This window comes from Eleutherodactylus coqui, chromosome 1 (assembly GCF_035609145.1).
Source record: "Eleutherodactylus coqui strain aEleCoq1 chromosome 1, aEleCoq1.hap1, whole genome shotgun sequence".
Classification (NCBI taxonomy): domain Eukaryota; kingdom Metazoa; phylum Chordata; class Amphibia; order Anura; family Eleutherodactylidae; genus Eleutherodactylus; species Eleutherodactylus coqui.
Window position 1 is genome coordinate 113,991,765 of NC_089837.1, and position 22,103 is coordinate 114,013,867.

Consider the following 22,103-nt stretch of genomic DNA (forward strand, 5'->3'; position numbering starts at 1 on the left):
AGAACTTGCACAACATGATTTAGAGGTGTGTGCCTGCCCCGCTGCCTGTGTGCTATCAGAAAGGGTGTTCAGCACAGCTGGGGTGTGATCACTAACAGATGTATCCGCCAGTCCACAGACAATGTGGATCACTTGATGTTTATTAAAATGAAGGAGGCATGGTTTTCGCCTGACTTCTGTACTCCCATGGCAGATTCCACTGATTAGTTAGCACACTCATAATTTTTACTCACACATGACTAAGCATAGATTTACATCAAAGATCACACTGTGCCCTTAAGATGCTGTTGCTGGTGGTGCTGCTGCTCTCCTTCTCCAGCTTCCAACATGTTTCCTCCTACTACTTCCCTCCCAAAAGAAAAATACGTCAATATGAAAATACGGAGCCAAAGCTCTTATGTTTTCACGAGAAACACACTTTGTGCTCAAGGTGCTGTTGCTGGTGATGAAACTCTGCTGTTCTTCTTCTCCTGCTTCCACCATGTTTCCTTCTCCTCCTCCTCATTCTCTCAAAATGAAAATTCTCTAAAATACAAAAAAACAGCTATAGCTCTACAGCTTTTTCTTGCAGAAGGCCCATGCTTGGCTGTTCTATTTACCTCGTAGAATTTGTCCTTTGCAAAGTGTATGGCATGGCTTTTAAAACAAGCAGACTTCTTCGGCGTAATTTTTTGATAACTATACTGCTTTTCCTCAGAGCAGTGGTTCCCAAACTTTTTCAGCCATGGGGTCCTTTTTAAAGCCAAAGTTTCTCGTGGAGCCCCATGGAGGGTGTGGTCAGGGGAGTGGTTAAGGGCGTGGTTTATCACAACATGATTTTTACCTCCATCGTTATAAAAAGGACAGGGCCATTTAAAAAAAACTGGGAGGAATGCTGGAGCACTGGACGGGCTATTGAATATACATTATATTTAGAATTAACATGTTGTGAAATCCTGCACCACTTGTCATTATCCGTATGGGTTTTGTGCAGATTTTTTCCACAGCATGCGTATTAGATTTTCAAAATCTATCGACTTTGCTGCTACAGCTACTGTAAATTCCACAGTAAATCTGCCCCGGGTAGTAATAGTGACCTCTTATATTGGTGGCCCCAGTAGTAATAGCATCCCCTATAATGGCCCCAGTAATAATAGTGTCCCCTATATTTGCCCCAGTAGCAATAGTGTCCCCTATATTGGTGGCTCCAGTAGTAATAGTGTCCCCTATATTTGCCCCAGTAGCAATAGTGTCCCATATATTGGTGGCTCCAGTAGTAATAGTGTCCCCTATATTGGTGGCCCCAGTAGCGTCCTCTATATTCCCCCAGTAGTAATAGTGACCCCTATTGCAGCCCCAGTAGGAATAGTGACCCCATTGTGGACCCAGTAGAAATAGTGACCCCATTGCAGACCCATTAGCAATAGCATCCCCTATCTAGGCCACAGTAGTAATAGTGACCCCTATTGCAGCCCCATTAGTAATAATAATGTCCCCTATTGCGGCTCTAGAAGTAATAGTGACCCCATTGCAGACCCAGTAGTAATAGGGTCCCTCAATACTGCACCAATAGTAACAGCGTCCCCTATATTGGCCCCAGTATTAACAGTGACCCCTAGCAGCCCCAGTAGTAATAGGGTCTTCCATCACAGTCCCCCAGTAGTAATAGGGTTCCCCATTGCCACCCTAATAGTGATAGAGTCCCCCATTACGGCCCCAGAAGTAATAGGGTCCTTCATTTCTGTCACAGTAGTATTAGGGCCCCCGCATTGCGGCCCCAGTAGCAATAGGGTCCCTCATTGCCACTGTGCTCTTCAGATGCAGGGAGAGGTTTAGCAGTGCGAATTACAATAGGGGTGATTGGGACGGCCGTGGTCGTTATTACCACAATGTTCAAATGCTATGTTAATTGTGGTAAAAAAAAACGCCTGTGTGAGGGCAGCCTTAGGGCGCTTTCACACAGGATGGAATATTCAGGACCAAAATCCTCACTGCTAACGTGCAGATTTTGATGCAGAATTGAAAATGGCAACATTCTGTCGGCAATTCCATATCAAAACCCACAGTTAGCAGTGCAGATTTTGGTGCGGAATTCCAGGGAGGCATATACCGCAACAATGTTGCAGAATATTCAATCTCGTGTGGAAGCACCCTAAGGCTACTTCCACGCAAATGCAATCAAAAACGTTGCTCAATATCGTGGCATTTTACCGCTATTTCAAGCAGTGTTCTTAAAAGGATGGTGCAGCATTTGTTAACGCACCCCATCATTGTGGTGGGGTGCATTAAAAAATGCTGAAAAATAGAACAAATAGCACTGAAAAATTGCGATGTTACAAACAATTATCTTTACGTGTTAACGCTCAGCATTTGAAAGCAAAAAAGTCATTCATTCGTTCCTACGTTCAAACGACAATAGTTGCGTGTAAATGATCCTTTACTCATGGTTTTCAAAATCCCTGATTGCTGTCCTTTAAAATAAAACCTACAAAGAATTGTGCTTCGTAAAGCATACTGAAAAATTGTATAACATTTAATTACACCATGAACAACCTTTATTTGCTCAGTCAGTAATACTCCTTTGACTGTATATAGCTATGCTGTACACAATATACAGTATTCCAGTATAGTCCATAATACGGCAGTAATAATAAATCTTAAATTCAAGTAATGGTTTGGAAAAAATTATACAATTAATTAAAAAATGTTATAAATGTTAAGAAGAAGCTGAAAGCTACACCTGCTGACACCGTCTATTTAAATTAATGGCGTATAGTTACAGGCATGAGCTATGCAAAATATGCCCTTGATTTCAATACCAGGCACTGGCTTTGATCTAAGTTTAGATCATACGCTGCATTTTGGTCACTGTTTCAATCTCCTTTCATTCTAATGATAAAGTTCTGTGTGAGTAAGGCCACTTTCACAAGAGCAGACGTTTACTCTGTATTTGGTCTGTGTTTTGCGCATCGTAATATGGATCTAATGTAACTTTTTGTATCCGTTCACATGGCATTATTTTCAGGTTTTAATAATGCAGCATGCACTACTTTTATCCATTTTTGCTACCATATTTGTAACCATTGCAACTATTTTCTATTAGGCAAATATAGATCAGTACAGCAGATAACAGCAATTACAGAGGTAAGTATTGATCGATCAGTGATGAAATACTAATGAAACACAGTTGCGATGTCATCTATAACACATCCATATTACAGGCGTGTTACAATACGCTCATGCCAAACTGGCCAAAGGGTACAATCAATGCACACAGCCTTCTTTTTTCAATCCAATTTTGGTACCAAAAAATGTATCCAAAAATCAGCCAGAAATAGCACCCATTTATTCCATATGGGCTGTTTTTGACTCAAACAAATAGTCCAAGTAAAAAAAGTGCAGCATGTGGAGATATGTAACTCTTTAAATTCTGCTTTGCTCCCTAAGGTGTCAGGGCAGCAGTTAGAAACATTATTTACTCCTGTATCTCTAGCAGAAATCAATAGTGCTGTCAAGTCACTTAAACCATAAAACTCCTGGCCCTAATGGTTTAACAATGTACAAGCAACGGGTACAATCTGCAAAGAGATGTTACACATCATGTTTATTACTGTCCCTAAACAAATTTCCTTTCTATATCATTACTTAACACAGACTTAAGGCCCATTTACATGTAACGATTATTGCTCAAAATTCGTTTATACGACCGAAAATGAGTGATAATCTCTACTTGTAAATGTGGGCATCGTGCAGTTTTCGTTTTAATCGATGATTTTAAGGGGAACTGCTCCTGACAGGTAAAGCAAACACATTTATCTGTCAGTAGACTGTTATCTCCACGGCAGTCGGCAGCTAACATTGTAATCTGCTGGCACCCATGAGCAGAACAATGCAGCTGTGCGCACAGCTGGCCGTGTGATTTATCACATGCTGGATTCTGCAAACAGCTCATGGAGGCCCCTTTACATGCAAATGAAGATGATAAAGTGTTAATGGCCATTAACACTTTATGCAAACAGATCACAAAATCTTTCAATCTTTTAGTTGTTTGAAAAATCTTTGTGTGTAAATAGGCCTTTAGAATATATTCAAAGTTTTTAGCCACTAGGCAGGCAGATATTTTACCCACTCTTGTATTTCAAGATTAGGTAGGATTTATTGACGATACCCACAGATTTGAAAACATTATTAACTTTATCGAAAAAACTTGGATGCCTTCTCGGCTTGTTTCCCTCGATACAGAGAAGGCATTTGACCAAGTCCATTGGGGATACTTAAGTGAAATTCTGTGCAAATTTGGGATATTGTCATTAGCATATGACTTAATTATTTCATTATAGCCCCTCCCATCTGCTGCTGTAGAAAGTTCAGGATACACCTCTAAAAATTTAATATCTCCAAGGGTACTTGACAAGGATGTCCATTATAACCTTGGTATTTATTCTGGTCATTGAGCCCTTAGGGAAATGGGTAAGGAATGCAAAGGATGTATCTGAAATGACTAGAAGTATCTGGGATTGAACCTGGGACCTCCTGTACTCCAGTCGGTAGCTCTTCATGTTGAGCTATCCAATTGAGCCTTCCCTGTAGTATATATCTTGTATCTGGCTTCTTTTTTCTGTGAGTTGTCTTTGTACATTTTTTCTCACCTCTGTGATTTTATGAAGTTAGTTGAGAGATAGTGTAGGTACTGGCGGATGTGTGGTGGCCTTGCCGCGGCCCATGAGATTATGTATTTTGGCCAAAATACTAACAAACACCCGCATATATCAGTGTGTGTGGTTTTTTTTCTGCATGTGTTTTGCTATAGATGCTGGTGGAGGCCAGGATGGCATGCTAGTGTGGTACACTTTGTTAGTACAGAGCAATCCACTGCTTTGTCAGTGTGGGCTATACTCCTGTATAGTGTGGCCACTTATCTATGGCTGTCATCTTGGGATCAGTTCATACTGTGCAGATTAGGTTTGTCAGCAGTCACCCCTCCCCCACCTTCAGTTAAAGGGGTTGTCTCGCGAAAGCAAGTGGGGTTATACACTTCTGTATGGCCATATTAATGCACTTTGTAATGTACATCGTGCATTAAATATGAGCCATACAGAAGTTATTCACTTACCTGCTCCGTTGCTAGCGTCCCCGTTGCCATGGTTCCGTCTAACGTCGGTCTCTTCTTGCTTTTTTAGACGCGCTTGCGCAGATGCATCTTCTCCCTTCGGCTGGTCTTGAAAGCATCGGCGTTTTGGCTCCGCCCCCTTTTCGCGTCATCGCGTAGCTCCGCCCCCGTCATGTGCCGATTCCAGCCAATCAGGAGGCTGGAACCGGCACACGTCATGGGGCGGAGCTACGCGATGATGCGTACAAGGGGGCGGAGCCAAAACGCCGATGCTTCCAAGACCAGCCGAAGGGAGAAGATGCATCTGCGCAAGCGCGTCTAAAAAAGCAAGAAGACACCGAAGTTAGACGGAACCATGGCAACGGGGACGCTAGCAACGGAGCAGGTAAGTGAATAACTTCTGTATGGCTCATATTTAATGCACAATGTACATTACAAAGTGCATTAATATGGCCATACAGAAGTGTATAACCCCACTTGCTGCTGCGAGACAACCCCTTTAAGTTGAGTGGCTGCTCATTAGTCTGCACATGAACACTCTTGCTCCTCTATATTGCAATCTGGTTTGCTGCATGCCATTAGGGTATATGGCAATTGAAACTTCCCTGTAGTATCTATCTTGAATCTGGTCTTTCTTTCTGTTAGTTGTCTTTGTACATTTTTTCTCACCTCTGTGATTTTATAAAGGGGAATTAGGCTTACCACAAGTTTCTTATTGCTACAATGTGACCATAATTGATCAGGTTAGACATTAAAAAGCCAATACCATCACAAAGCATTGGGTGAATATGGAAAAATGGTTTTCAAATATTATACCTGCTGATGTTTTATTGTGGCTAATAACTCTGGGAGTTCCTGCACCTAAATCTGCTTATATTACTATTGAAGCTGGGATCACAGCATGGAAATTCATAATAATATTCAAATGGATCACTAGATGGATAATTTCAGTCCCAGATATATGGGAAAGTAACAACTTAATGTCCTTTAATCCCATTTCTCCAAAATTTCCCATTCCTAACAAAGATTTTTATAAGCTCCTCAGAATACGCCATTTTATTACTCAGACTCCTAATTTGTGTTCTCTTGCCCCAAAGTACTTTAAATTAGTGTTCTCTAATTTAACCCCTTAGTGACCAAGCCTGTTTGGTTTAACCCCTTAGTGACCAAGCCTGTTTGCGCCTTAATGACCAGGGCAAATTTTGCAAATCTGACATGTGTCACTTTAACATGGAAAAACACCAGAAAGGTTTTGCATATCCAAGCGATTCTGACATTGTTTTTTTGCCACATGTTGTACTTCATTTTGGCGGAAAAAAAAGACCGATAGAATTTGTGTTTATTTATTAAAAGCGCCAAAATTTGGAAAATTTTGAAAAAAATCGTCATTTTTTCACATTTCCAACTGCAATATCTCAAATATGCGCAAACATAATATAGAAATTTTTGCTAAGATAAATATTTCCATCCGTTTACTTTATTTTGAGTGCAGATTGGAAAAACTTTCGTGTTTTTTTTTAACCATTTAGGAGACGTACAAATTTAACATTACTTTTCAGCATTTTGAGGAATACTTTGTTTTCCTACATCAAGCCAAGATTCCAAAGGACTCATAGGAATCAAAATGATAGATACCCCACAAGTGACCCTATTTTAAAAACTACACCCCTTAACGTATTCACTGAGGGGTGTCATGAGTATTTTAACCACACAGTTTTGTTTTCAGGAGTCAATGCAATTTAGAAGAGAAAAACTAAAATTTCATATTTTTGCAAATATGTCATTTTAAAGACAGGACTTTTTTCTATAGTACACATGAAAATGAGGATTTGCACCCCAGAATGGATACCCCTGTTTGTCCCGTGCTCATAAACATACCCATTGTGGCCCTAGTATTACGTCTGTATGCACAATGGGGCCCAAAATGAAAGGAGCAACCGGTGGCTTTCGGAACAGAAGTTTTGCTTGAAGGAGATTTAGGCCCTATTGCACACTTGTAGAGCCATTGAGTGACCAAAACAATGGAGAACCCCCACAAGTGACCCCATTTTGAAAGGTAGACCCCTGAACGAATTTATCTAGGGGTACGATGACTTTTTTGACTTCACAGTTTTTGAATGAATCTAAGCCAAGCCGAAGGAAAAAAATTACGATTTTCATTTTTTTGGTAATTCTGTCATTTTAAAAGCAGTTTTTTTTGTACAGCACATATATGAATGAAGACTTGCACCCCAAATGGATACCCCTGTTTGTCCCCTGCTCAGAAACATACCCATTGTGGCTCTAGTATTACGTCTGTATGCACAATGGGCCCCAAAATGAAAGGAGCAACCGGTGGCTTTCGGAACAGAAATTTTGCTTGAAGGAGATTTAGTCCCCATTGCCCACTTGTAGAGCCCTTGAGTGACCAAAACGATGGAGAACCCCCACAAGTGACCCCATTTTGAAAAGTAGACCCCTTAACGAATTTATCTAGGGGTACGATGACTTTTTTGACTTCACAGTTTTTGAATGAATCTAAGCCAAGCAGAAGGAAAAAATCACGATTTTAATTTTTTCGGCAATTGTGTCAACTTAAAAACAGTTTTTTTTGTACAGTGTACACAGGAATGAAGACATTCACCCCAAAATGGGTACCCCCGTTTGTCCCGTGTTCAGAAATATACCCATTGTGGCCCTAGTATTACGTCTGTATGCACAATGGGGCCCAAAATGAAAGGAGCAACCGGTGGCTTTCAGAACAGAAATTTTGCTTGAAGGAGATTTAGTCCCCATTGCCCACTTGTAGAGCCCTTGAGTGACCAAAACGATTTAGAACCCCCACAAGTGACCCCATTTTGAAAAGTAGATGCCTTAACGAATTTATCTAGGGGTACGATGACTTTTTTGATTTCACAGTTTTTGAATGAATCTAAGCCAAGCAGAAGGAAAAAATCACGATTTTAATTTTTTTGGCAATTGTGTCAATTTAAAAACAGGTTTTTTTGTACAGTGTACATAGGAATGAAGACATTCACCCCAAAATGGGTACCCCGTTTGTCCCGTGTTCAGAAATATACCCATTGTGGCCCTAGTATTACGTCTGTATGCACAATGGGGCCCAAAATGAAAGGAGCAACCGGTGGCTTTCGGAACAGAAATTTTGCTTGAAGGAGATTTAGTCCCCATTGCACACTTGTAGAGCCCTTGAGTGACCAAAACGATTTAGAACCCCCACAAGTGACCCCATTTTGAAAAGTAGATGCCTTAATGAATTTATCTAGGGGTACGATGACTTTTTTGACTTCACAGTTTTTGAATGAATCTAAGCCAAGCAGAAGGGAAAAAATCACGATTTTAATTTTTTTGGCAATTTTGTCAATTTAAAAACTGTTTTTTTTGTACAATGTACATAGGAATGAAGACGTTCACCCCAAAATGGGTACCCCTGTTTGTCCCGTGTTTAGAAATATACCCATTGTGGCCCTAATCTACTTAAAGGAAACATGGCTAGGCCTATAATGGAAGGAGCACCCGTTGGATTTCAGGGTACAACTGAATAAATTCCAGGCCCCCTTGCCCACTTGTAGAGACATTGAGCGGCCAAAACGAAAAAGAGCCCCCACAAATGACCCGATTTTGAAAACTAGACCCCTTATCGAATTCATCTAGGGGTGTGCTGCGTATTTTGACCCCACAGTATTTGACTGAATCTAAGCAAAGCAGAAGGAAAAAATTACGATTTTAATTTTTTTGGCAATTTTGTCAATTTAAAAACAGGTTTGTTTGTACAGCACACATAGGAATGAAGACGTTCACCCCAAAATAGATACCCCCATTTGTCCCGTGTTCAGAAACATACCCATTGTGGCCCTAAACTTCTTACAGGACACATAACTAGGCCCATAATGGAAGGAATGCCCGCTGGATATCAGGGTACAACTGAATAAATTCAGGGCCCCATTGCCCACTTATACGGAAAAAAAGTTGACTTCCTAAAAATAATCCCCACCCCCCGCCATCCCCATTTTTTGCAATTCCCTAAATATTAGATAAAAGTAATAATATAAACCGCATTTTATGTCCGAAGACTGGGGTAATTACGGAGGCTGGTTGGGTTGGGCACATGGGGCAAGAAAATCGGGTATCCCCCCTCCTCTCTCGCTTGGGGGTACTTCGTGACCTCAGCGGTGGGGATGGGGTGTAAAAAGTGGCGCTCTGTGAGGCTTTGTATTCTTGCTGCAGTGCGGCGCTCTCACACGGAAGGCGCTCAACAAGCTGCTCCTGGAACTGCATGAAGGCGAGTGTTCCCAGGGCTTCTTGTAAATTACGTATAACGGTAACGGTCTGAATAACACCGTAGGTGGAATCCGCTTGCGAAGACCCGCAGCGGATCCCAGCTGTGAGCCCGGCTGTGACCCTGCGTACGGCCACGTAATGTACTGCGCATAACTGCCTACTCACATAGGCGGTCATGCGCAGTACTTTTTTGTTGTTTGTAATTCCCACACCGTCGCTTAGCGATGATATGGGTACCCGCAGCCCGTATACAAGGTAGTTGCGTATGGGCTGCGGGTATATCCACGACCATGGAGCACAATGGGCTCTATGTTGCGGATATCCGCGGTAAAATAGAACATGCTGCGTTCTCTTTTCTGCGAGTGGATTACGAAATTCCAACCCACTATTGTGAGCGGAATTGTGTAATCCAATGCGATTGATCTGCATATTACCGCTAATCAAACGCATGCAGAATCCGTAATTCGCATCCAGTCATGTGAGACCGACCTAAGGTAGATCGCTACCTTTTTATCACGTGACCTGGGACCGCTCAACGAGGCCACCCGTCACTGCTCCAGACTCTCGGCGACCGTTGGTCACCGAGAGCAAGGAGATTTTAAGTTTCCTGGGCTCCCCAACTCCTGCACATGTATCCGGTGTTTTGCCGGCGGTCGCATGTGCAGAATCCGGGAAAGTTCACGGAGGAAGATCGCGCCGGGGTGCAAATATGTAGGCCTCCGGTAAAGCGTTTCATCTCATCTCACCAATCGCATCGGTGAGGGGAGATGAAACTAACTTTTTTTTTTTAAACTTTTAAGTGACCACCGTTATCCAATGGATAACGGCGAACACGTGATCAGGAACCGCTCACTGCGGCCCCCCGTGAAATTTCCAGGCTCTCGGCTAAGTTTTGTAGCCAAGAGTAGGGAGATTTTAAGTTATCCTGGCAATCCACGGCTTTTGCGCATGCGTCTGCCGCTTTGGCGACGGCCGCGTGCGCAGAAGCTGTGGTAAGGTCCGCGGATAAATCTGGGGGCCTTAGGTACGTAATTTCCTCCTCCTTCACGGATATGATCCATGAGGGGAGATGAAATGTAAGCGTTTTAAAAACATTTTTTTACTTTTTTACACTTTTTTTAAATTACTTTTTTACACTTTTTTAACTTTAAATGATCACTGCTATCCATTGGATAACAGTGATCATCTCTGCAGGGACATCCCTCTGCTCCTGGCTACACATGGCAGCCAGGAGCAGAGGGATTTTAAATTTCCCGGGTCCTGAGCCTCTCTGTGCACGCGCCCGATGCCAATCATCGGGCGCGCATGCGCAGAAGGGGACTCAAGACAGGGACGCCGCTGAGGACCGGGGGTGAGTATTTTCATCTCCCCCCATGGATCCGATCCATGAGGGGAGGTGAAATTAAGCTAATTTTTACTTTTTTTTAAACTTTTTCGCGATCGCCGCTATCCACTGGATAGCGGTGATCGCGGGTCCGAGGACCCCGGGGACATCTCCTGGTTCCCGGCTACCAGGAGATTTTAAACTCCCCGGGGTTCCCATTCTTCTGCGCATGACGTCATTCATCTGGCGCGCATGCGCAGAAGAGCCGCGCCGGGTCCCGAAGGACCCTTTCTCCACAGCAGACATCGGGGAACCTGCGTGAGTATTTTCAGTATTTCTGAATATTTAACTTTATTTACTTTTTTTTACACTTTATTGCGATCGGCGCTATCCAATGGATAGCGCCGATCACAATGCCGGGGGGGACTGCCCGCAGCCCAGGATGACAGCTCCATGCTGTCGGCTACCTGCGGGCACCGACAGCATGGAGCTGTCACGTCCATAGCCCACGGGGCTTTATTCTCTGCAGGACGCATGTTTTTACGTCCTCAGATAATAAAGCCCACTTGGGCAGGACGTAAAAAGGCTATGGGCTGGTCGTTAAGGGGTTAAACAAAGTTGTCAAACGCATCTCAAGACTTTATATAATTATTTTGAGATCTAGGCATTTCTATAGGCATATAAAAGGTTTACATCAGCAATCTCGCCTTCAAAATCTACATCTCATTTAGAGTTGGCAAGGAAGCTTCCCTATCGGTGGTATCTTCTTACTCCTATTACACATTGCTTATGTTCATCCTACATGTTTAGATAAATGCTGGAAAACGCTTTGGTGGCAAAGGCAATACTCGCTCGAGTATTCGCTCTTAGTGAGTACGCTCGCTCATCTCTAGTCTCTTTACATTTGCGTTGGAGGATCCAATTTGAGGTATGGCACGAAATCCTAGACAAAATAATGCAGCATGTTATTTTATCTGAGAATATGCTGAATGGTATGTTAGTAGCCAAACTGACTCCATTATGGTCAATGAGGTTTAGATAGCACCATACATTTCCATCATAAGATGTACATATTCTTGACTGTGATTCCATTGTTACAGGATCTCTCAAGCCAGTGATTGACTGCAGCAATCACGTGAATGGTACATTACCACTGCAGCAGCTTCGAGGACCACAACATTGGGACCCAAGTCACAGCACTGGAGTGGTGGGACATTTAAAAGTTGAGTCTTGATTCTACAGTACTGTCCATCTATTGATATTAGGCTCTGTTTCCATAGGGGCTCAGAATGTAAATTCACATATTAGTACGTTTTTAGAGTGTCAGAAGAAACACGAAAACCCAGAGGAAACCCACACAAACACAGAGAGAACATACAAACTCCATGCAGGTGTTGTCTTTAGTCAGATTTGAACTCATGACTCCTGCACTGCAAGGCACCAGTGACAACCAGTAAACCACAGTTTTGTATCCTCTGGCCATTATTTTCATCTCAGAAAAACCCTGTAATTCAGGGCTGTTGTACTAGTTTTTTTCTGGCTTTTCTTCTGCCCTAATGCTCAGAATGCAGATTTCTCTCCTGTAAAAGCGAAATTGTATGTACAAGCTCTGAGGAATGTTTATGTTCTTAATCTGTAAACTCCCATAAAAATGACTTACAAAAAAAAAAAAAGAAAACCCCTGTAACCTGCATGTTTGTAGTAATAAAGCATTGCAGACTATCCAGAGAAAAACACTGGGAAAATCTACAAATTACATAAGGACATTTCCCTGGTCGGATGCAGGCACAGGACTTCAGCCTGTTGGCCAATGCACCAGTACTTTGATGTTATTAGCAGATACTACAGTATAGAGAAAATTTGGATGTTTGAGCCCAAAAAAAGTCTACTCAAAGAGATTGCCCCCTTTTTGTAAGATTTTTAATCTGCTGTTAATGACTGTATTTTATTTCTGAGGACTATATAGAACTTCTCTTAAGGCCCCCTGTTGCCCATGGAAACAATGGACACAGCATTCTCCTGTTCCTGTGAATGAAGATGGTGGAAGTTGTGTGATTTAACCACATCATGTGACTGCTTTATCAGTCATTCCCCTCTTTCCCCTTGCTCCATCTACTTCTGCGCTGATGCAGGTCCTTACCCTGCCTGTACCTGCATATGAGTTTCAGTGCTGCACAGAAGTGGTAGAAGAGAGAAGCAGCTGGAAAAGTGATCACATCGCTAGATTGTCATCATCTTTGCTCATATAGATGGGAGAGCACCTAGTCCAAGGTTTTTACAGGCAGCAAGGGGCCTTAAGATAAAGACTGTGGTAAGCACAAAAGGTCTAAACACTCTCATGTAATAAAACACAGTAATTTATAGCAGATTCTAATTTTTTTACCAAAATGCAAGCAACACCTACAAATTGAACATTATTCTAAACTCATATGAGTCTCTTGTCTAAATCCAGTGAGAAAAACATTTGTCTGATTGTCACTGCGTCAACAAAACCTTGACTTCTGGGTTATGGGCTCTTGTCTGGGGCGACATCACAACATCGTTGTTAGACCATGTAGTACGCTGTGTGTCACATGTTTAGTCTCCTTTAACTCTGAGAGATTAACATGTCCCTTTTGCTCCAGCACTGGATATCTCTGTAAGGATATCTAACTGTCTCTTTTGTGGAAAGGATGACGGTTATACTTTCTGTGTTCTGGCCGGTGTTCTATGGTTCTCTGTTTAGTGGACCTGTACTCAGAGGTTCTTTTCTCAGTTGCTCAGTTCTAATGGTAGTGTCATTTGCTCATCTGAGACCAGTTCCTGGCTTCTGTCCCATTGTGTGGTGACCATTTTCATGGCAGGTGCTTTGCTTGAGTGGCTAGTCTGCTTTTGGTGATTCAGACAATATCTTGTCACCAAAATCGTAGTTCCAAGTATCTGTCTGTTCCAATGACATACGTTTGACCATAGTTATCATGGTTATTTGTTCTCCGGTTTGACCTTGTGTTTAATTCTGAAATTTATTGTCTTCAGATTAGTCAAATCATATGTGATACCAATCAATAGTTTTCTTGTAGTATTATTCAAAATTAACATGCAATAAATAAAAATAAAAAAATTAGAACAGTGTACCTGGTTAGTAGGGAGTACTGTATTCCCAGATTAGGGGTTGCAATCATTTTATGATCGATGGAAGTCCGATCTCTGTGAATGAAGGTCCATAGTACGTATGCCACCCAGCTCTATTCTTCCCTCATGCACAGCTCTATTCTTCCCTCATCTCAATCCACCACCAAGCCCATGCCCTCTGCTAACAAAATCAGATTATGCACCCTTTAACCCAAACCTCTCATTCCCGCCTCCAAGACTTCTCCAGAGCAGCACCAGTCCTCTGGAACGCACTACCCAAAACTATCTGGGCAATCCCAGACACTCAAAACTTCAAGCATGCTCAAAAAAACACACCTCTTCAGAGAGGCATACCACATCTCCTAAATCAAACCCCTCTTTACTCCCCCTAATAACATGCTCCCTGTCCTATTGACTGCAATCCCTGCTAACTGTAATCAAACGCCTCCTGCAGTCATAACGATCCAGCCACTATACGGCTCAATTCGACCATTGTCTGTGTATAGCATCCCACATTCTCCACCTCGCCATACCATTCACATCTCCAGCCCCCTTACCTTCTGTACCACCCCATTATCTGTAGAATGGGAGCTCGTTGGAGCAGGACCCTCACCCCTACTTTTTATGTCAGTCGATTACTACATGTAACCGTGGTTTTGTTTCTGTTCCCCGTCTTGTAAACGCTGTGGAATATGTTGACGCTATATAAATAAAGGTTATTATTATCATTAAGTAAATAATCATTTTTTTCTTTTCACTTTACAACTTAAAAACAGGTATCCCAAAAACTTGTAAATAATCTATACTTTGGCAGTTGGGCATCCAATTGGGAAGAAGTGATGACATACAGTATCTTAGCGATTACTTCACTTCTAATGTTTAAGAAATCCCTTTATTAGCAAACAACTCCCACTGAAGAAGGACATATTAAACCAACCTGTTGTACAATATGTTCCTCCGCTGACAGACTGTACTGTACATCAAGTGTAACAGGGAGTGGAGGAGAATATTTCAAATAAGGCGGTACTACAGGTAATAACAGCTTATTGGGTGTTTCATGAGAATCTTCTTAATCCACTGATCCAGATGATAGTTCATTGGACTCATCAGTATCTTGCTATAGCAGATTTGACGACTGTTTATTTTCAGTCCTGTTGCTTCTTTCTGTGTATTTGTCATATATCTCACATTATATTTAGCTCTGTCTCCGTTAAGGCCCTTTTACATGGAACATTCGAAAAATCGTTGGATCGTACGAATTTGAACAATACTCATTCAGTGTAAACATGACTAACGACCGAATGATGAACAAGAATTTGTTCACTTCTCATCCGTCGTTCGTTTTATGCAGGCAAAAAATTAATTGTTCACTTGTTCATAGGTTGTCGTGTGTGAACAGCGATCATTTAGTCACTCCTATTCACTAGTACAGTGAATGTGAATGATTGAACTATTTGCAAATGCAATTCCAAACAAAATTACAAACTATTTATCTGCCGGTGTAAACAGGCTGCACAAGTGAACACGCAAACTCTGTCACCGATCGCTTATGTGAACGATTTATCGCTCCGTGTAAAAGGAACCTCACTTTGTAACCTTCAGTGATATATTGAAAGTAAGCTTGCTAAAGAGGTTGGACTCTCCTGTTTAATTCCCCAGTGACTGATTTGATTAGTCTATTTAAGGGCAACACAAGGCTATGCTAATGGAAGCTAAACAATAAGCCATCACTAATCAGAGACCTCAAGGTTGAAGTGAGGTTAATTGTCATGCTGGTGGTATTTGAAAAGAAGTGTTGACTGGTATATTGCACTTTAGGGCTTGTTGTATTTGAACATGTAGCCTAAAGGGCAGAGGTTTTGTTGTTGTTTTACTTCTTGAAATGCAAAGCCCCTTTACTTACAACACCTCTACAGTTACCTTTAAATATTGCTAAAAGCGGAGTGCAAATGCATCAAACTTACTTAACGTTTCAAAGTCCCTTGACAGGCTCTGTAATGGATGCGTTATAATAATAGAGGTCAATGAATCAATTTGTAATGAATATTTCTAGACTATGTATATTTACTGTAAATTTCCTTATTTCCAACATTAAGGGGAGCTGAAGAAATCACCGACCGGCAAAGCGACCATCACCGGGTCCATGATAAGTAATGGAAGCCCACCAAAAATCATAGAATTCACGCAATGATTACCATGAAAATGTAATTTTTATTAAATATGACTTAAATGTAAAAAGTCAAAAAAATAAACCAAAAATAATCAATAATAACAGATACATATATTATGTAGATGATATATCTAACAGGTATAGGGGGAATATGATACTATCCCTACTGCCACCCTGTAATGGAACCTTGCCTTGTAACACAGGGTAGGTACACTGACAAGCGTAGTCCAATACCCAAATTTCTTCAAAATGCCCCCATGAAAGTGTAGGTGCTCTTTAAGTTTAAAATTTCCATTGAACAGAGACAACTCCTTAGTTCTTATCAAGCCAATTCAAAACTGAGAGTAATGTCCTAGATGTGGAGATATAGTAGACTTTGAACCTGTTGACTTGTATAAACGTTACATCGTAAATCATTTACATGGTTGTTGTTATTATTATTGTTATTGTTATTATATAGCTATGTTTTACTGCAGAAATAACATATATAATTAAACATATTTAACTTTCTTCCTTTCTGACAACATCTTTGATTTGTATTTTGTCTTTATGATAGTGGGATTTAACTGAGCACATGGTTTTTCAATGAATGATGGATAGAGATGAGCGAACGTACTCGTCCGAGCTTGATGCTCGTTCGAGTATTAGCGTGTTCGAGATGCTCGTTACTCGTGACGAGTACCACGCGATGTTCGAGTTACTTTCACTTTCATCTCTGAGACGTTAGCGTGCTTTTCTGGCCAATAGAAAGACAGGGAAGGCATTACAACTTCCCCCTGCGACATTCAAGCCCTATACCACCCCCCTGCAGTGAGTGGCTGGCGAGATCAGGTGTCACCCGAGTATATAAATCGGCCCCTCCCGCGGCTCGCCACAGATGCGTTCTGACAGAGATCAGAGAAAGTGCTGCTGCTGGTGCTGCTGCTATAGGGAGAGTGTTAGGAGTTATTTTAGGCATCAAGAACCCCAACGGTCCTTCTTAGGGCCACATCTGACCGTGTGCAGTACTGTTGAGGCTGCTTTTAGCAGTGTTGCACATTTTTTTTTTTGTATATCGGCCGTGCAGAGCATTGCGTCCGCAGTCTGCAGTCATTGTACAGAGCATAGGGGCTAGTACTGGTGAGGCAGGGAAAGAGATATTCAGGCTATATAGGCAGTGGGCTTTTTCCAAAAAATTGATCGCCGTCATCCCGCCAGAGGGAAACAGTATACATAATAATATACGCTGCCTACAGTATCTATCTGCTGGGGGTTGTAGTCCTAATTAATACGCAGCTAAGCGTTACAGCAGGCTTGCGCAAAATTGTTTCCTGGATCTGCTGTCTCTGTTACATCAGCGCTGTCATCCCGCCAGAGGGAAACAGTATACATAATATTATATGTTGCCTACAGTATCTATCTGCTGGGGGTTGTAGTCCTAATTAATATGCAGCTAAGCGTTACAGCAGGCTTGCGCAAAATTGTTTCCTGGATCTGCTGTCTCTGTTACATGATCGCCGTCATCCCGCCAGAGGGAAACAGTATACATAATATTATACGCTGCCTACAGTATCTATCTGCTGGGGGTTGTAGTCCTAATTAATACGCAGCTAAGCGTTACAGCAGGCTTGCGCAAAATTGTTTCCTGGAACTGCTGTCTCTGTTACATCAGCGCTGTCATCCCGCCAGAGGGAAAGAGTATACATAATATTATACGCTGCCTACAGTATCTGTCTGCTGTATCAGCTCAGCATTTAAAAAAAATAGAAGCAAAATACTTAAGGCCAACTACTGGCCTTTGGCCACTTGACTGCTTCTGCGCTGTGAATTCCACTAGCTCAGTCATACGCACCTACGTCTCACTACAGGCGTGCGCAAAATTGTTTCCTGGCTCTGCTGTGCGTTCCGTAAGGGAAGTCAGCCTCCAACCACAGGCCAATAAGCGGCACATTTAATTACAGCGTTCTGTTTCTGCACTACTGGTAATACAGCATGCTGAGGGGTAGGGGTAGGCCTAGAGGACGTGGACGCAGGCGAGGACGCGGAGGCCCAAGTCAGGGTGTGGGCACAGGCCGAGCTCCTGATCCAGGTGTATCACAGCCGACTGCTGTGGGATTAGGAGAGAGGCACGTTTCTGGCGTCCCCACATTCATCTCACAATTAATGGGTCCACGCGGTAGACCTTTATTAGAAAATGAGCAGTGTGAGCAGGTCCTGTCGTGGATGGCAGAAAGTGCATCCAGCAATCTATCGACCACCCAGAGTTCTGCGCCGTCCACTGCTGCAACTCTGAATCCTCTGGCTGCTGCTCCTCCTTCCTCCCAGCCTCCTCACTCCATTACAATGACACATTCTGAGGAGCAGGCAGACTCCCAGGAACTGTTCTCGGGCCCCTGCCCAGAATGGCCAGCAATGGTTCCTCTCCCACCGGAGGAGTTTGTTGTGACCGATGCCCAACCTTTGGAAAGTTCCCGGGGTCCGGGGGATGAGGTTGGGGACTTCTGGCAACTGTCTCAAGAGCTTTCAGTGGGTGAGGAGGACGATGACGATGAGACACAGTTGTCTATCACTCAGGTAGTAGTAATTGGAGTAAGTCCGAGGGAGGAGCGCACAGAGGATTCGGAGGAAGAGCAGCAGGACGATGAGGTGACTGACCCCACCTGGTTTGCTACGCCTACTGAGGACAGGTCTTCAGAGGGGGAGGCAAGTGCAGCAGCAGGGAAGGTTGGAAGAGGCAGTGCGGTGGCCAGGGGTAGAGGGAGGGCCAGACCGAATAATCCACCAACTGTTTGCCAAAGCGCCCCCTCGCGCCATGCCACCCTGCAGAGGCCGAGGTGCTCAAAGGTTTGGCAGTTTTTCACTGAGAGTGCAGACGACCGACGAACAGTGGTGTGCAACCTGTGTCACGCCAAGATCAGCCGGGGAGCCACCACCAGCATGCGCTATCGCTAGCGCAACTGTTTGAGCGCAAGCGCAAGTACGCTGCCACGCACCCGCACGCTCGAGCGTTAAACGTGCACGTAGCCAAATTTATCAGCCTGGAGATGCTGCCGTATAGGGTTGTGGAAACGGAGGCTGCCCCGCGCTACTCAGTTCCCAGTCGCCACTACTTTTCCCGATGTGCCGTCCCAGCCCTGCACGACCACGTCTCCTGCAACATTGTACACGCCCTCACCAATGCGGTTACTGCCAAGGTCCACTTAACAACGGACACATGGACAAGCACAGGCGGGCAGGGCCACTATATCTCCCTGACGGCACATTGGGTGAATTTAGTGGAGGCTGGGACAGAGTCAGAGCCTGGGACCGCTCACGTCCTACCCACCCCCAGAATTGCGGCCCCCAGCTCGGTGGTGGTATCTGCGGCGGTGTATGCCTCCTCCACTAAACCACCCTCCTCCTCCTCCTACGCAACCTCTGTCTCACAATCAAGATGTGTCAGCAGCAGCACGTCGCCAGCAGTCGGTGTCGCGCGGCACGGCAGCACAGCGGTGGGCAAGCGTCAGCAGGCCGTGAAGAGGCACACGGCCCACGAACTGCTGCAGGGTCTGACAGAGCAGACCGACCGCTGGCTTGCGCCGCTGAGCCTCCAACCGGGCATGGCCGTGTGTGACAACGGCCGTAACCTGGTGGCGGCTCTGCAGCTCGGCAGCCTCACGCACGTGCCATGCCTGGCCCACGTCTTTAATTTGGTGGTTCGGGGCTTTCTGAAAAGCTACCCACGCTTGTCAGACCTGCTCGGAAAGGTGCGCCGGCTCTGCGCACATTTCCGCAAGTCCCACATGGACACTGCCACCCTGCGCACCCTGCAACATCGGTTTCATCTGCCAGTGCACCGACTGCTGTGCGACGTGCCCACACGGTGGAACTCTATGCTCCACATGTTGGCCAGGCTCTATGAGCAGCGTAGAGCTATAGTGGAATACCAACTCCAACATGGGCGGCGCAGTGGGAGTCAGCCTCCTCAATTCTTTACAGAAGAGTGGGCCTGGTTGGCAGACATCTGCCAGGTCCTTGGAAACTTTGAGGAGTCTACCCAGATGGTGAGCGGCGATGCTGCAATCATTAGCGTTACCATTCCTCTGCTATGCCTCTTGAGAAGTTCCCTGCAAAGCATAAAGGCAGACGCTTTGCGCTCGGAAACAGAGGCGGGGGAAGACAGTATGTCGCTGGATAGTCAGAGCACCCTCCTGTCTATGTCTCAGCGCGTTGAGGAGGAGGAGGAGGAGCATGAGGAGGATGAGGAGGAGGGGGAAGAGACAGCTTGGCCCACTGCTGAGGGTACCCATGCTGCTTGCCTGTCATCCTTTCAGCATGTATGGCCTGAGGAGGAGGATCCTGAAAGTGATCTTCCTAGTGAGGACAGCCATGTGTTGCGTACAGGTACCCTGGCACACATGGCTGACTTCATGTTAGGATGCCTTTCTCGTGACCCTCGCGTTACATGCATTCTGGCCACTACGGATTACTGGGTGTACACACTGCTCGACCCACGGTATAAGGAGAACCTTTCCACTCTCATACCCGAAGAGGAAAGGGGTTCAAGAGTGATGCTATACCACAGGACCCTGGCGGACAAACTGATGGTAAAATTCCCATCCGACAGCACTAGTGGCCGAAGGCGCAGTTCCAAGGGCCAGGTAGCAGGGGAGGCGCAGAGATCAGGCAGCATGTACAGCACAGGCAGGGGAACACTCTCTAAGGCCTTTGACAGCTTTCTGGCTCCCCAGCAAGACTGTGTCACCGCTCCCCAGTCAAGGCTGAGTCGGCGGGAGCACTATAAAAGGATGGTGAGGGAGTACGCAGCCGATCGTACGACCGTCCTCGGTGACGCCTTTGCCCCCTACAACTACTGGGTGTCGAAGCTGGACACGTGGCCTGAACTCGCTCTGTATGCCCTGGAGGTGCTTGCTTGTCCTGCGGCTAGCGTCTTATCAGAGAGGGTGTTTAGTGCGGCTGGGGGAATCATCACGGATAAGCGTACCCGCCCGTCAACCGACAGTGCCGACAGGCTTACACTCATCAAGATGAACAAAGCCTGGATTTTACCAGACTTCTCTTCTCCACCAGCGGACAGCAGCGATACCTAAACAATACGTAGGCTGCACCCGCGGATGGAAGCATTGTTCTCTATCACCATCAAAAACGTGGACCTTTTAGCTTCATCAATCTGTGTATAATATTCATCCTCCTCCTCCTGCTCCTCCTCCTAAAACCTGACGTAATCACGCCGAACGGGCAATTTTTCTTAGGCCCACAAGGCTCAGTCATATAATTATAGTAAACAATTTTTATACGTTTCAATGATCATTAAAGCATTGAAACTTTCACCTGAACCAATTTTTATTTTAACTGGGCTGCCTCCAGGCCTAGTTACCAATTAAGCCACATTAACCAAAGCGATTAATGGCTTTCACCTGCCCTCTTGGTTGGGCATGGGCAATTTTTCTGACGTACATTAGTACTGTTGGTACACCAATTTTTTGGGGCCCTCGCCTACAGTGTAATCCAATTAATTTTTTGCCCACCTGTATTAAAGCTGACGTTACATCAGCTGTGCTGGGCACTGCAATGGGATATATTTATGTACCGCCGGTGGGTTCCAGGGAGCCACCCATGCTGTGGGTCCACAGGGAGTTGTAAGTGCATGTGTCTACTTCTGAAGAACCCCAGTCTGACTGGGGCATGCAGTGTGGGCCGAAACCCACCTGCATTTAACATGACATTACCTCAGCTGTGATGGGCAATGCAATGGGATATATTTATGTACCGCCAGTGGCTTCCTGGCACCCACCCATACTGTGGGTCCACAGGGAGTTGTAACTGCATGTGTCCACTTCTAAAGAACCCCAGTCTGACTGGGGCATGCAGTGTGGGCCAAAGCCCACCTGCATTAAACATGACATTACCTCAGCTGTGATGGGCACTGCAATGGGATACATTTATGTACAGCCGGTGGGTTCCAGGGAGCCACCCATGCTGTGGGTGCACACGGAATTCCCATTGCGGAGTTGTACCTGCCTGTGACTATTTATAAAAAAACGCGGTCTGACTGGGGCATGCAGACACCTTGACAGAATGAATAGTGTGTGGCACATAGGTTCCCCATTGCTATGCCCACGTGTGCAGCTCCTGATGGCGGTGGCACAGGA